The 15,010-nt window shown below is 35.5% G+C and overlaps 1 protein-coding gene across 2 annotated transcripts in view; it reads right to left on the bottom strand.

Annotated features, from left to right (window-relative positions):
- Positions 1–15,010, bottom strand: part of MAGI2 (membrane associated guanylate kinase, WW and PDZ domain containing 2) — a 1,385,030-nt gene that overhangs the window by 762,314 nt on the left and 607,706 nt on the right. The window lies entirely within an intron of this gene.

Raw genomic sequence — 15,010 nt, 5'->3', positions numbered from 1 at the left:
TATTTCCTAATGATCTGAAACACAATATTTAGTGGTTGAATATCTCAGTATATAATTTTGTTACTGTTTTCCTTTCTATTCTTGCATACAGGTTAAAGGCTCATTTTCAAAAGTTTGGCTCTGGTTTTGGGTTTAAAGCCTTTCTCTGCCACATCCAAGCTGTGCAACAAAGGGCAAGGCATTTAACTGCTCTGTGCCTCAGTTTCTGACCATCTTATAGTTTTATCTTGATAATCCAAGTTAAGTATTTCCTATAATGCCTAGAACATTTAGACTGTCACTAAATGTTGAATTTTATTTAATATTATTATTGTTGTTGCTAACAAGTGAGAAGCAAATATTTTGTGTATCCCCATGAATTTCCATCTCATCCAGGGACATTTAGCAGTGGAAAAGTGCCACTAACTCTGTGTACCATTAAATGTAGTTTAGGTAGCTTTCACTCTAGTTCACAGAGGTACAGTTGATTTGATCAAATTAGGAAGCTGTACCAACTACTATTCAACTAGTCATGAACTCCATATATTATTTTGTTATTAGGTCTGTAATGTATGGTCTCTTGAGCCATTTGTGATAGCTGACTAGCAGGCAGAAAGTACAAAGTACACAATTTTTAGAAAGCCAGAACTTGCATTTTGGCACTAAGCTAATTATTTATTCTTCTTAAAATCATTTATACCTGCTTTATGTATAAATTGCTATCTTTTTTCCTAAATAAATATTTCTAGTGTTTCTATGGACCAGTTCCTTCAATTCTGAGATAAATGTACTTAAAATTTCAGCCCTGGCTGGCGTAGCTCGGTGGATTGAGTGCGGGCTGCGAACCAAAGTGTCGCAGGTTTAATTCCCAGTCAGGGTACATGCCTGGGTTGCAGGCCATGACCCCCAGCAACTGCACATTGATGTTTCTCTCTCTCTCTCTATCTCCCTCCCTTCCCTCTCTAAAAATAAATAAATAAATAAATGTACTTAAAATTTCTTTAAAGTATGCAATGTAGTTGTCAATTAAGTGCATATTAAATATAGATAAAATATTGTTCTTATGTGAAATCAAAACCAATAAATAGATCTTATCTGATAGTGGGAAATATTCTCACTGAGAATTATAGTTATTACATTTACAAACTACAGACAATCAAAACCTTGAGAAAATTCTGTTCTTTTTTCAATTGTATAAATTGTTGCTTCTAATATGAAAAAATCCTACTTTTGATGGTTTATGTACGTGTGAATTAAGTGATCAGTATATTATTCGGTTGTACATGGAGTGTGCACATAAATCACTTTTGGGTTGGGAACTATAGTTAATGTTTGCAGAGCCTGGATCTCTGGCTCATAGGCTGCATGACAATTTTCATTAAAAGACACAACTCGTATCTTTTTGACTGTTTATGTCAAATGAAGACATTTTCAGTAACCGTTAAAAGTATCCTGTTCTTCTTAAAGATGGTTACTTGTATGGGCATGCATGCATAATTATCATAGGCAATAGTTAGTTTGATTTTCCCATTCTAAGAGAATAAAGGCAGAAAGAAAATTTCTGCTTTGGGTTTTTCTTTAGTCTTGACTAACCAGTCTCAACAGATGTTTTAAGGATGGCTTTTGAATACAGCATGGTGTCAAAGATACGAGTTTAGCAACCCTGATTTCACCACTTCCCAGCTGTGTGGCAGTAGACAAGTTATTGATCTGTAAAACAGTGATGATATCTGTTGCATAGAGTTCTCAGGTGTTAAATGAAATAACACCTATAGAAAGCTAAGCACAGTGCCTGGCATAGCATCAGTACCACCACCTTTATTACCACTCTCATCACCAATACCACCATTATCATGGCATCATTATCATCATGATTATCACCACTGTAGTCACCATCACCAATCATAATCATCATGCTCCTCCTCCTCAACATCATCACCAATATTTGTCCTGTACTAGACACTGCTCTAAATAAGCACATAATAAATAGTAGCTTCTTTTACTATTATTTTTGTTATTATTATTATTATATTTTCTTTTACTGGTTTTCAGCTCATGACATTCTGTATTCTGATGCTATTACATTGATGGAAAACATACTGCTATGTTCTAATAGGCCTTAATCAAAACAAAAGCTTACACTTAAATGCCTTTCAGTAATAAATTAAAAATAACTTATTTCCCCTTCCATAGTCTTTTCAGGGACAAGTAAGTCTCAGGATCAGACTCTGCACATGTAAGGTCATCCCTGGATAATTTCTAAATCCTCTGTAGGTAACCCATTATGCATTAAGAATTCTCATAAGAATCTGCTTCATACAACTGAAGAGACCAAAGCAGAAGTAGAAGTGCTTTCTGTACTGAGTGGGCATAAACAAGATCCTGTGTTGACAGCTGTCCTATATGGATCTGCATTTCTGATCTCAGAATGAGTCATTCCACTTCTGACTTCTGAGAACCAGGCTGAATTGTGATCTTTTATTTTCTCCACCAGTTCATGCTTTTCCATAACTCTTCATCTATTTCACCTCATGAACCCCATAAAATGGACATAAATAGGGCATATACAGGGTCTCCTGCTTTTCAAGACACAATTAACTTCAGCTGAGCCGAAAGTTAATTGCGGCTAAGACAAAATCGTGGAGTGCAAATTGCTGTCATACTTTCCTTTTCCTGGTCTTCAAAGCACTCAGTGGCCTTTCTCCATTCCCTTCAGAGTACTTCCTGATTTTGATTCTCATCTCATATCACAACCAAGATTCAGTAGAATACACTGTAAATTCATATGTGTTACCTCAAATAGGGATACTCACTGTCTTAATGACTCTGATGGCTTGTACAATCTCTTAAAATGAAAATATTCCTTGGACATAGAAACAAAAATTTCTAGAAAATTTAAACAATGGCCAATTTACATTTGTTTAAATAAACTGAACTCAACAGAGTTTATTTCTTCCAATGCCCAATTTCAAATCATGAAGGAGTGGATGTAAAGGGGCCACATGCTAAATCTGATGAGCTCAGGAGAGGCCTGTGTGTGGTGGCCTTATTAACAGAGACATCTAAAGTAACCACAAAGGATTGGTATGAAATTAAAATTTGTTACTAAAAGCATTTTATGGCAGGTAGTTTTGTCATAAGTTAAAATCTTTCCTGACAAAAGTCAATCTTTACCTTAATTAAGCCTGCCTATTATTGTCTTTTTTGCATCTACAATAACATTCCTTCAGAATGGCAAAGTAATTATTTTTTCCAGAAATCTCAAAGCACTGATAGCACACCAGAGCTGCAAAGTGGAGACCACAAATCCCCTCGTTGTTATTGAGTTAATTGTTGACTATTAACTACCCTGCACTCATCTATGTAAAAGAAGTATGTGTTTATCATTTTTACTTTTAACCCAATCCCAGAAGTTCCCCCACTTTGCTTTCTCCTGCCTCCCTAATCTATCACCAATGGGTTTCATGTAAACTACTTATGTCTTCTTTTTTTTTATTATAATGTATAAAATAAAGTGTACACTGCCATTTTGTGGAGCATTTCCGCTTGCTTCATGGCAATTGTCATCAGTTTGGCTCAAATAAACTCATAAACATTTTTAAAGGTTTGAACATTTCTTATGTTGACAAAAGAAAATGAATAGGGTGGGAGATATGTATTTTGATTTGACTAACCTAGCATTGGCAAAACAGTGGATAGGCACCTTGATTTTGAATCATAACTCCACCAAAAATCAATTGCGTATCTTTGGACAAGATAGCTTAAGTTTCCTAAGCCTTAATTTCCTTATCTGTAAAATAGAAAATACATCTAAAAGCAAATGCGATCATAAAATTGCTAACACAGAATCTGGTACATAATAGGCACTCAGAAAATAAAAGTTTTATTCTTGTTCCTCCTAAGTAGTCATTCGCCTATTAAATATATTAAATAGCTTCTTTTCTTTTGATGGGCCATTCTTTACAGGTTACAAAATGTGCCCACATTGCTTTAGGTCACCTGGTATTTACATTAGTGTCTTTCAGCATAAGAAGTTTCACTATGCAAGTAAGATGTGCTTTTACACAGGACCGGAATTTTGGTCAAATAATCTACTTTCCCTGAAGCACCAGAGCAACTTAATAAAACCAAAACCAAATTAAATTGTATTGAAAAAGACAGAGAAAGGACAGGTAAACTAAGAGAGGACAGAAGAGAGAGAAAAAATAATTATCTAATCAACCTAGAGGCTGGGTGACGGTACTTTATCATAGGGGAGTAGAGAGAGTTCAGCTGAACACTATTAAGGATTCAGGACACCTGACCTTCAAAATTTCATTTAATGTCAGTGACTATCTCTACAAAATGAAAATACTGAACTTTTCTGAAGATCTCATCCAGCTCATAGATTTTGATTTCATGGAAAACCAAAGGAGTAAAAAATTTCTGGAGGACTTGTCCATATTGAATTCCATTAAGGTTATGTTCCCATTGTGGGCTCCCATAGACTTAACCTGATTCTTTGCCAGGCACTGCTACATGCTCTACCTACATCATCCTATTTAACCCCCATGGTAATATTACTTTCCCCACGTTAGAGAGGAAGAATTTTTAGCTCAGTGAGTTTAAGTGACTTTGCCTAGATCAAAGAGGCAAAAGGACTGACATGAATTAAAAGCAACTTTCAATACAAAGGCCCAGGTACTTTTTATTGCACCATGCTGCCACCCTCTGGGACAGAAATTGAGAATAAACCTATATACAAATCAAACATTATTTGAATGACTCTGAAATAATATTTTAGATAAATATGAAGCTGCAATTGTCATGGAAATTTGGGAAGTATGCCCTGTTATGGCAGTGAGGTGCTGCTTATTATTTAACAACCAACTCTATAAAAAAACAAATTGACTTGTTGCATTTGCCAATTTTATAGAATAAATATGCCATTATCAACAATTTCAAAATATCAAAGTCACGGAACTGGAGTTGGGAAGAGATGCACACAGGTAGCCCTTTCCGGCCAGGGCAGCTATCTCCAGCACATAACTCTGTGCGTGCGCAAACCTGAGTTCATATGCCGCTTTCATTTTCTTTAAAAAAAAACAATAACAAGGCAATATATTAGTCTCAATGCTCTTCAAATAACTATGAGTGCCATGTGTTTTAATCATGCCCTAATCAGTTTCCCCTTTTGGCCAATTATCAATATACAGTTTACTAGTATACCTCTTAAAATTTCAAAATATAATTGTCAGTAATTCCAGCAAATAAAAGAAAGCAAACCTCAAGCTCCTAATCCTGAACTTTTTACTTTTTTCCATATACTGGGTGGTTATTATGTCACATTCAAATGAATACTTTTTAAGATTTCTTCAGGGATGTGTGAAATTTTCAAGGAACCCCAAGGCAGGGTTTCTCTAGCAAACCAGCAGGTGACCACTGCAGTATTTGTCCAGACTGTCTCAGCAAAAGGCCACCAGGGAACCCTGAACAGAAAGGCAAAACAAAACTATCTCACGGTCTTGCATTCCTCATTTCTTGTCTTAAGGTGCCATAACGGCTCAAATTCCTCTGGAATAAAAGCGATGTGACTGACAAGCTGTAAGGAAATTACATGCATAATTCATATGGCACCATGAGCAAGCAGAGGAGTAGGCATTTGTGTTGACTGCCTCATAAATGATATTCAGATAGGTTGTTTGAGCAATGATTTCTGATTGCTGAGACAATTTACTTTATCTTACTCATTTCCTTTGATTGTAAGATGCAGAAGTAAGAACAGCACAGGGTTAAATGTGAAGAATATTCTATGTAAGAAAATTTGCACAAATGCTTGAATTATTGCCCATATAAATGGGCAGAAATTTCTGCCCACCTACTAAATAAAGGGAACAGAAAAAAGGATACTTAAAGCCTCATCACTATTTAAAAGAAAATGAGACTGAATTGAGGAACACTGCCCCTTTAAAAATTATGATAGAGGGGAGCAAAAAACCCTAAAATTTTCATTGTTATCTGCAGCATAATATGCTTACATCTGAGGACAGCCTACATAGTAAAAAAAAAAAAGCATTAGAAAGTTAAAATAAATAATAACGTTTTCCAAACTAAGCAAACAAGAAGAGCAGAAACAGAATTCTGGATATGTAGAGTGTTTTGATGGGTGCCAGATGGGAGGGGGGATGGGGGAATGAGTGAAGAAGTGAGGGGATTAAGAAGTACAAACAGGTAGTTACAGAATAGCCATGGGGATGTAAAGTACAGTATAGGAAATGGAGTAGCCAGAGAACTTATACGCATGACCCATGGACATGAACAATGGTGTGGGGATTACCTGAGGGAGTGGGGGATGCAGGGTGGAGTGGGGCAGAGGGGCAAAGATTGTAACAACTGTAATAGAATAACCAACAAAATATTATTAAAAATAATGTTTTTATAATAGGGGAAGTTATGCTTTGGGACTATACTACAGCAGAGATGCTAACATCAGGAAAAATATCCTCACTATTAGCATAGTAGGTACCAGAACGGATGGCTGAAAGAAACTGGACATTGGACTGTGAAGAATTTTTGCTTTGAAATCTCTAACAACACAATGTAAATTATCATTCACTAACTGTTATTTTTTTACTAAAAAAGTTAATTTAGAGTAACCCCTTAGAGTTTCTTCCTAAATAATTCTTCAAAAGTCTACATTGCCTTAACTGTAGACAACCTCATAAATGATGAAAATAATGGAAAGAAAATTAAAATAGAAGCATAATTGATTTTTCAAAATTTGAGGTGTCTAAATTTTAGATTGTTAACTTAGAAAATAGACTTCAAATATTATTAAGTTAAAAATAGCACAAGATTGAGTTAAAGATGAGATTCCTCCAACTCAGGAGAGTAATAACAATCAGGTAATGGATTCAAGCAGGGCAGCTAGAGTAAAAAAAGAGAAGTCATCATACATTCCTTATGTAGAACAAATAGGTCTTAATAAACAAGCTGATACCTGGTCATGTACAAGGACAACTGGAGGGTGACTTGCTCCCAGCTTGGATTCACTTTCCATTCTTCCCTGTCTCGATTTCATATTGGCTACCCCACCACCTTACATTGTACAGTCAGTAAGGGAGGGGTTGGTCCATTGATAAAGGGGTGGGGAAGAAATGAGTTTGATTTGGAACAATTTCGAGTTTGGGGATCCTGAGACAAATCCAGTTGTTAGATGTTAAAGGGGCCAGATCTCGGAATGTAGATTTAGGAACCATCCAGGGCATAACTGAATCCAGGAAGGGACCAGGAGTAAGAAAAGAAAAAGAGAACATTAATATTTGAAGTATGAGGAAAGTGTTCAGAGCCATTAGATAACACTGAGAAAGACTGAGAGGAAAAAAAAAGACAAAGATGATGTGTGTCCAGTTGTCTGTGGTTCAAGCAGATGAGGCCTGGGAAAAGTCTGATAACCTGGGTACTTAACAAATTATTTGCAAACTTTGAGAGTTCTGAGAAGGTTACTCTGAGGAGAAATGGAAGAAGAGAAAATAAAACAGTAGTTGCTATTTCATTAGAAGCAGTTGCTATTAGTTGCTATTTTATTGGAAGTAGTAGTATGAGTATCTCTCAAAATCTTCTTGATAGCTTTAAAAATACATTTTCTTAGGTCACTTCCTTGGAGATTCTAATTGCACAAATGAGGTTCATTCTCTCCTGTCAGTTCTTGAATTTTGACGATACTCTAATGTGACTCTTACTGTAGTACATTTTTTACATTTTTATTCTCATTTTTCAACTAGGCTACAAACACTTTGAAAGTAAGAACTACATCTCAGTAGATACTCCCTAATATGCATGGGTTAAGTGGTCACTTTAATACTGCTGTTTAAGATAAAAATCACCCAGGTGGTCAGTTAAAATGACTATAGAGACTTAGTCACATACTTGAATAAAGATTACAGTACCTTTTAACATCAAAACAAAAATTTGATGCTAAAATAAAATCTAAAGTGTGTCCTGAAATGACCAACAGCAGGAAAAAAATGTTTTTTGGAATGATTTTTGACATAAAGCCATGTTGGATTTATTTTTGGAGGTTGTTGATTTGACTTAGAGAAGGTTAAACATGTCACTCATATAGTGTGTATGTTCACATGATGTGAAAGAACGTAATTATAGCTATCCCTTGATAGCCTATTCATTTACAGCATTATTTTGGAAACAGTAAGTTTTTTAAATTGGTTTTCAGTGTTTTTGGAAGGAAGTTTCACTGTATAAGAGTTTTGGAGCTTTGTCCCCTATGGATTTTCTCCACTGGAATTCAATATAATATAATTGAATTACAATGGGTGAAACCACAAGGTGCCAATTTCTGGCTCTCAGGTTAAGGAACTCTCTTCTTCAGGCACCTGTGTCTACCAGTGCTGAGTCCCAGGCCCAGGGCTTTGGAGAGTAGTCCTGTATCAACGAATACCTGTGCTCATTAACAAATAGCAAAATAGCTACTGTAATGAAATCACATTTAATTTTAGGAACTTCAGAAAAACTCATCACATTTCTTTTCTAGCACACAACATGTGGCCTACTTCTTTAAAATGTCAAGCATAAAGACACAGATTTTATTTAAAGAACATGGAAACACTCCTTTCCTTCTTTGATAGATTCTAAGATAGAGTCTTTTCCCATCAGGGAAAAGTTAAGTTGACCACGTTTTCAGAAAGCTCATGCTACTACTTGCATTGTCATAATGAATCAGGGAACTTTCAAAGTCGTTATTTCATGTGATCATTATGACCATCCAATCAGGTAGCTAAGGCAAGTATAATAAATCTGTATTTTTCAGATTAAAAAAAAATCCAGAAACTCAGAAAGGTTAAGATTAAGTGTAAATTAGGTTGAGTTTTTTTCCCTGTATTTTTTCTTAGCATTTAATAATGCAATAGCTAAGAACTGTTATTTACAACATGCTAAAGTTTCTAGCTAGGCATGCATGGTGCCTTTTCTTCATATTTACATGTAAATCTATGGGGAAAATGTATCTATGAGCCTTTATTTACATTGATAGCTATATGTTTATTAATGTAAAATGTACACAAAATTCAATCTAACTAAAGAAATAATGAAGCTAACACCCTAGAGATTTGTTACATCATTTTAAAGCTCTCTAACTTTGAAAAATCAAAACAGAATGACACCAATTAAAATATTTTAAAATGATATAAAAATCTATATAACAAGAAAGTTTTTAATTTTGCTCTGCTCTAAGTTAGTTTATTTAAAAGTATACAAATAAGCCCTGGCTGGTGTGGCTTAGTGGACTGAGCACCAGGCTGCGAACCAAAGGGTCACTGTTTCGATTCCCGGTCAGGACACATGCCGGGGTTGCAGGCCAGATCCCTATTGGCAGGGCATGTGGGAGGAAACCACACATTGATGTCTCTCTCCCTCTTTTTCTCCCTCCCTTCACCTCTCTAAAAATAAGGAAATAAAATCTTTTTAAAAAGTATATAAATAAGGTATGCAAATATGAATTTGCAAACAAAATAGAGATGGAATATTTTTATTTTAGAAACCATTTTTACTGGTTGCTCAGACTAATAGTACAAAGTTGTGTAAGTGTTCTAGTTTAATGTCCACAAATTTAGAAAAGTCCTAAGAGGTATTAGTGAGAATAAATTAAAGAACAGTATTATTTTAAAAGAAAACTATTGAATTAGAAACTGTTAACAACAGCTTTGCACAATGAATTGTCATCATGTCAAAAAGACTGCCTTTGACATACTCACTTGTTTTCTCTGGGCACATATATAGCTTTTTAATTTTTTGTACTCTGTTATTTGTTTTCTTTTTTGGGATTTAAAACTATGTCATTTACTCACATAATTGCTCCTCTTGTGGCCATGTCTTTACTCCTCACATTTGAGAAAGCTAAGCTATTTATTTTTCCTCTTTCCTGTCTTGTAGGTGAGTCATCTAACCTATTTGATCTAAGTGACCCTGTCTATAAAGGAAAAAGTTGGACAACATGTCCTTTATGATCTATTCCAATTTTGAAATTTTATGCAGTTGCAGAGAAAACCTGAAGGGTCCCACAATGTGGTGCAGCACTGAAGGACAAGGAGGATGAGAGATTTTTTTTCACTCTGTGCAAATGATGCCAGGACATTTCCTTATTATTTCATATTCTAGGCAAGTATATATTGAGCATGTGAGACAGAGAGACACAGAGAACTGGTGAAGCAGAGACAGAGTGAGGCCAGTAGAGAGAGAGACAGAGAGAGAGAGAGGTCTACTGGACATTTATGAATTGCATGAATATTAGAGGTGGTAGATAAATACTATTACACACCCAAGCCTCCCCAACTCCTGCCAAAAGGCTCCTCTCTCTTTGTTAAAAACAGCTCTACAATTCCATGTACTTGGGAAAAGTACTGTGGTCTAATCCTTTCCTCCTTCTCTTTCACTTCCACAGCAAACCTGTCAGCCATACCTTCGAAACAGATCCAGAATCTAACTCTTTTACACTACTCCCACTACCAACAAGCTTCCCTTAACGTCTAACCTAGATTATGGCAGTAAACCTAATTGGTATCCTCCTTTCTGCTCTTTTCTTAGCCAGAGTATTGACCTTGTTAATAAATCAGATCCTATCAATTCTTTTAACCCCAAAGACTTCCCATCTCAGAGTAAAAACCAGTATCATTACATGGTTTTTGAGTCCTTCACAATTTGCTGGCAATTCCCAGCACCTCACTCCCCTTTGTCCCCTAGGTTCTGGCCACACTGGCCTCCGCATGGTCCTTCTGAAACAGCAGGCAGCCTTTCACCCTGAGACCTTTGTGATTACTGTTCCCTCTGCCCCAAATGCTCTTCTCCTAGCTGCTCTTCGCCAGCTTCCCTATTCTTTTTCAAACCTTGGTTCCAAAAAATTTCACTCCGAAACTGAAGCCAATTCTGACTATTTCACCTAACTTTTATCTCTCATTACCCATCCACCACACACACTCAAATTCCTCTTTCTTGCTTTGTAATTTTTCTTTAGACTTATCACCTAACATACTGCTTACAATTACATATTTGAAATATTTATCATTTTTATTGCGTGATACCTCACTGGAATGTGTGATACCTCACTAGAATGTGTGGTACCTTACGTAATAAGACAGGGATTTGGGTGAGTTTTGTTTACTTCTATATCGTCAGTGCCTAGGACAGTGCCTGGCAAATAATCAGCCTTCAGTATGTATTAGTTGAATTGAGTTGAATTGGATCTAACAACAAAATGGAAATTGTGAACTGTGCCTTGCCCTGAAGAGTAGGTCAGGCACTGCGTAAGTGATTAGGACAGCAGAGGCCACTTTTTTTGTAAAGAGAGATATAAGCCACTTGGGAATAAGGATCTACTTTGGGGAGTATCACATTTAGTCTTCTCAAGTTACAAATGAGCAGCTAAGGTCACAATAAAAGTTGGCAGAAGAGCACAGGGTTAGAAGCCTGGTCCTCAAGCCTTTCTAGTCCAAGACTCTTTTTAAAGATACAAACCATAGCCCTGGCTGGTGTAGCTCAGTGGATTGAGCATGGGCTGTGAACCAAAGTGTCGTAGGTTTGATTCCCAGTCAGGGCACACGCCTGGGTTGCAGGCCATGGCCCCCAGCAACCACACATTGATGTTTCTCTCTCTCTCTCCTTCCTCCCTTCCCTCTCTAAAAATAAATAAAAATAAAATCTTTAAAAAAAGATGCAAACCATTTAATTTTCAGGTTTCATCAGAGTATAATACAAGCAAGACCAAAAAAGGATTTTTCTATTTTTCCTCAATTGCTATCAAATCATTAAGTTAATATTAGCCATAGTAAGCTAACAGTCAGATAAAATTCCCTATATAAAAATCCCTTATTAAGAATTAATGTTGTATAACCATAAAACCACATTTTAAATTCTGAAATTACAAAAAGCAACAGTTTTCAAGATGGTGTGAAAAGTGGGTGGAGGTCTAGATGATAAAAGAATGGCAGGATGTTGGCAATTGATGGTGCTGGGTGAGGTATAGAATTTGTTAAACTCTTCTGTTTACTTTCCATATGTTTGAAACTTTCTATAGAAAAAAATTTAAGCATTAAAAATAAACTGTAAACAAATCACAGAGTGTCACTCATCTCATTTTCTAGTTCCTTAAAAAATAGTTATAACCAAGTAAGGTACCATTTTCTTCATTCTCTGTTTTTGTTTTATCTTTTCTTTATTCAGGAATAAAGAAGTGGTCTCCTGCATGTGATGCCAAAGCACAGGTGGAAATGAGGGACCCTGAATAAGCATGTTCACTGTAGTGGTCACCTTTACAATGCTTCTCTATGAAAACAAGTGTGTTTATATCTCATGGAATCAAATCACCATGCTTTACTAGAACAAAACCCTGCATATTCCCTTTACCATGCCCACTTAAAGGCAAAATAATAATATAAATGTTTGTGTAGCTTAATCATTTTTTTTGTACCAAAGAGGAATTTCTCCTCTGTGGCTTATTTATCACCAGTGTATTCTTATAACCTTACCTATTCAGACTCTTAGCTTTTCCTTTTTGGATATGAGACTTGTTCAAAGTGCACTTTCATCCCTTCTGTAGCTTTCAGGTTACTTCATTCATCATTTCATTTCATTTCATTTCATTTCATTTCATTTCATTCTTTATATTCTTGTTTTAACTTTAGGGCTCTCCAGCATTATAGCATCTCACAAATTTCCTTCATTTTGCTTTTGACTGCCCTTTCTCTGCAACCTCTTCATTTCCATTATGGACACCTATCTTTGCCCATAAAATCAAACAAGCAATAAAAAAAACACTGAGTATAATTCAGTTTAATGTATATGACTAATAGATGTATGATCCAGTTCTGCTTTATTATAGTTGAGAAGTTAAGAAAGTGCTACTCTTCACACTTTTCTATTAAGGGATTCCCTTTTCCCTTTGGGAAGGCTTCCCACTAATAATTCCATTTAGGTCTCCTTTCCTCTTACTGTTTGAATATAGTTATGGTGTTCTGGGAAATATTCTTGTATGATGTCACTCCCTTGATTAAAGCCCTTCAAGAACTTTCCATTTCAGTTGACATAAAATCCACTTCCTTTCTTTCCAAAGGCCATGTAAGGTGTAGTTTGCTTTTGTGGCCCCAGGTGAGGCTCCTTCCTCCTCCTGGGTCATTGACCAGGTCTCACTGGCTTTCCCTGAGCTCCTTCTGGCATCCTATCTGGGGTAGGCTCCTTGTAGATCCTCAGTCTCAGCCCTTGGTTGGTTTTCTTCCTAGCACTGATAACAGTTGGTTTTTATATATTTGGTTCATTTGTGTGCTTTCACTTTCTAAAAAATACTCTCATTATATTATAAACTCTAAAAATCTATTTGTCTACCATTCTATCCCTAAGACTTAAGTCAAATTAAAAAAAAAGACAACTAGGATAAAAGTGTTATGAGTAACATTAATTTGAGTCACGTAAGTCTCACAAACATGTATTTGATTTATTCTTTGTTCATCTTTGGGAAGCAACTTAGGAAATCATTCAATTTTGGTTAATAGCAGAATCCATTAAATTTGACTTCAATTATCTAAATAGCCAATAATTTCCTCTTACTAGTACATGCTTTCTCAGCAAAGATTTAAAATCCATGGAAGATGAGTGATATCTACTGTCATCATGACTTCACTGCCTTTCAAACATTTGGCGTACTCTACTGGAGCTAAACAGTGACTCTCGCTAGTCCTTTTGGTTAGCACACAAAATCTATCTGTGGTATAGTACAAATACATATTTTCAAAATGGATGTTGTATTCATAGTTGGGATTTATTTCTCTTAAATAAAAATTGTTACAAGTAGGTCCCATATCGGAGGCAGAAATGAACACCCAATTTGTTTAATAATTGCAAACATGGAAAATATGTATTCATGTCTTCAACTCTATGTAGACAGAAATATTGAGAAAAGGGACCAATCAATAAATTAACCAATCAATAAATAGGTCTATAGATAGATAATTTAGGATAATATATGTTTTGCATGATAAAATATTACTTAACCAGTAAAATACAACAGGTGTATTTTCTCACTTCTGGAAATCTTAGTTTTGGGCATCTTTGATTTTATTTATTTTTGTTTTTGCATTTGTTTTGAGGTCCCTGAATCTGTCATATTGATATTTCTCCATATGTCAAGAGCAAAATATTTCATATATATAAATATATATACACATGCACACACACGCACACACACGAGTCAAAAATACACACAAACACAGAGTGGTTGCCCTACTTGATTATCTAAGACCTGATATGAGGCCCTGTTCTAGGCCCTGGCTGGATAGTTCAGTTATTTAGAGCATCATCCTGATACACCATGGGTTCAATCTCTGGTCAGGGCACATACAAGAAGCAACCAACAAATGCATAAATATGTGGAACAACAGAATCAATGTCTCTCTCTCTCTCAAAATCAATAAATTAAAAAATAATAAAAATAAAAAATAAAAATACTGGCTCCAGTATTTATTTAATTACACTCTCTCCTTTGAAGTTAGACACTATCTATGAAAAGCAGAGTAATAAAGCACATGGGATTCATAAAAGTGAAAGAAGACAGATTCTTGATGAAGATTAGTTAACAGACCACTTTTCTCCTAGAGCTCAGTGTCATCAGGTTTAATAATAATAAGACTAACACCAATATAAACAATATTGTCAAACAAGTACTTACTACATCAGGTTCCATGTATACTAATATCATAAAGTGAAGTTATTATGAATGTTATACAAAAAAATAAGCCTTGGGGAATAAAGTGACTAACCCAAGGTCCCATATCTAACTCAGTATTTGAGCTTGGATTCAAACCCAAGATGTCTGACTCTAATATACATTATACATTTCTAATATACATTAGAAATCTATAATACCAGGAGATGAGAAGATCAAAAGGCAAAACTGGTATGCTGAGAGAAAATAACATGTCTGAATAGAATTCTATGATAGAAGTCCCTGGGAGTGGTCCATCATAGCAGAAAAATAGACAAAGGACAGGTT

Source organism: Phyllostomus hastatus, unplaced genomic scaffold, assembly GCF_019186645.2.
Source record: "Phyllostomus hastatus isolate PE091 unplaced genomic scaffold, TTU_PhHast_1.1 phas_scaffold_78, whole genome shotgun sequence".
Taxonomy (NCBI): Eukaryota; Metazoa; Chordata; class Mammalia; order Chiroptera; family Phyllostomidae; genus Phyllostomus; species Phyllostomus hastatus.
Note: the sequence above shows the minus strand (reverse complement) of the source record. Positions and strands in the feature narration are given on the sequence as shown.